Genomic DNA, 2,500 nt, shown 5'->3' on the forward strand with positions numbered 1-2,500 from the left:
ACACCACACAGATACTCATGTTATGAGAAGTATATTGTTTCAAAAATATTAACATTAATTGTTGATATTTTAAACATCTTTCAGATTACATTGCTCGAATTCAAAAACCACTTTACTACACAAATATTAGGCCCAATGTGCAGGATTATTCTATTAGTATTAGTTATTTTTATGTTTTATCATATCTTAGCTTATTTTTATGTTTTATCATATCTTAGCCTATTTTTATATGGTCTTATTATATTTATATTTCAGTTTTTATTGTATTTTATTTTATTTTATAGTTTTTCATATTGTAGTTTATTTTTATGTTTGATTATATCTTATCTTATTTCATATTATTTTTGGACTTTTACCTGATGTGTATTTTAATTATTTTTTATCCATTTATTTGATCATCTAGTGTTTCCTCAAAGAGCCCTCTGGATCTCCACGTCCACAGGGTTCCTGTGATTGGCTATTGTCATTGTGTTGTTATTATTGTTGTTGCTGTTGTTGTTGTTTGTTTATTTTTATGTACATGTTTGACTGTCTTCATGGGGTGTGGGTGTTATTTCTCATTTTGTTTTTAACTATGTAAAGCACTTTGAGCTGCATTTTAAATGTATGAAAAGTGCTTTATAAATAAAAATGTATTATTATTATTTTTAGTAATAGTACCCTTACAATCACTCCAAAGCAGTTCAACAACTTACCTCTTTTTCAGCCAACATTTTTTATCCACTTCTTCCTCCGTAAATCTTGATACATATTGACGATGACCCGCCCTGCTATACTTCTGATTGCTCAAAGCCAATCAGAAAGAAGGGGCGGTCTAAGCATGCCCGCCCCAAAGTACCAAAATGAAACATGACAAAGTGGAGAATCAGCGCGCGATAACAGTTTTTACGCGCTTGGATTTTTGGTACTAATGTGACGCCATACTTAGGACACAATATTAGAGTATCGTGTGTTGAATCAATAACGCTGCAAATATGTGGGCTGTTGTACTACAATTATCAGGTTATGTTAAAAAGTATTGTTTATATGTTGTGATTTAAAATGTTACATTTGTTGTTTCTAGAACGGTTGAGCCAGAAGGATGCCGTCATCGTCCAGGCACTTTCTGAGAAGCTGCAGCTTTTTGCAGACATGGCAGACACTGTCGCGGGTCTGGAGGACGCTGCTTCTCGCTCCAAACTGCTGTTACGGGGCGATGCCTCGGATCTCCAGCAGGGGGAGACATTGCTGAAAGGAGCCATCACCGAGGGTAGGACGGACTAAAAGACTCCAGACATGGCATTGTGCACTGCAAAAAAGTTCAAAAACAGGAATAAAAATACAAAAATGAGGGGTATTTTATTTGAACTAAGCAAAATGATCTGCCAATAGAACAAGAAAATTTGGCTTGTCAAGACTTTCCAAAACAAGTAAAATTAGCTAACCTCAATGAACCCAAAAATACCTTAAAATAAGTATATTCTCACTAATAACTGTACTACTAGTACGTATTTTCTATTGTTTCATTGACAAAAAACAGCAAAGTCCATTTGGTTGTCATCTGTATTAATATGAGACACAATTGTGTCAAAGTCATGATTTTTGTTTTCATGCTTGAAATAAGAAATGATTACTTTAAAAAAGTAGTTTTATACTTGTGAGTAGAGATGTCCGATAATGGCTTTTTTGCCGATATTCCGATATTGTCCAACTCTTAATTACCGATTCCGATATATACATTTGTGAATTAACACATTATTATGCCTAATTTTGAATTTTGTTGTGATGCCCCGCAGGATGCATTAAACAATGTAACAAGGTTTTCCAAAATAAGAGAACAACTTCAACTCAAGTTATGGAAAAAGGTGCCAACATGGCACTGCCATATTTATTATTGAAGTCACAAAGTGCATTATTTTTTTTAACATGCCTCAAAACAGCAGCTTGGAATTTGGGACATGCTCTCCCTGAGAGAGCATTAGGAGGTTGAGGTGGGCGGGGTTGGGGGGAGCGGGGTTGAGGTGGGTGGGTAGGGGCTGGCGGGGGGTGTATATTGTAGCGTCCCGGAAGAGTTAGTGGCTGCAAGGGGTTCTGGGTATTTGTTCTGTTGTGTTACGGTGCGGATGTTCTCCCGAAATGTGTTTATCATTCTTGTTTGATGTGGGTTCACAGTGTGGCGCATATTTGTAACAGTGTTAACCACCCTCAGTGTGACCTGTATGGCTGTTGATCAAGTATGCCTTGCATTCACTTGTGTGTGTGTAAAAGCCGCATATATAATGTGACTGGGCCGGCACGCTGTTTGTATGGAGGAAAAAGCGGACGTGACGACAGGTTGTAGAGGACGCTAAAGGCAGTGCCTTTAAGGCACGCCCCCAATATTGTTGTCCGGGTGGAAATCGGGAGAAATTTGGGAGAATGGTTTGCCCCGGGAGATTTTCGGGAGGGGCACTGAAATTCGCGAGTCTCCCGGGAAAATCGGGATGTTGAAACCTGGTACCGATAATTTCCGATACTACAT

General features: G+C 37.8%; 1 protein-coding gene across 1 annotated transcript in view; it reads left to right on the forward strand.

Moving 5' to 3' along the window:
• LOC133635453 (rho guanine nucleotide exchange factor 18-like) overlaps window positions 1–2,500 on the forward strand; it is a 32,070-nt gene that overhangs the window by 7,963 nt on the left and 21,607 nt on the right. The window lies entirely within an intron of this gene.

The sequence above is a fragment of the Entelurus aequoreus genome, linkage group LG19 (assembly GCF_033978785.1).
Source record: "Entelurus aequoreus isolate RoL-2023_Sb linkage group LG19, RoL_Eaeq_v1.1, whole genome shotgun sequence".
In the NCBI taxonomy this organism is placed as follows: domain Eukaryota; kingdom Metazoa; phylum Chordata; class Actinopteri; order Syngnathiformes; family Syngnathidae; genus Entelurus; species Entelurus aequoreus.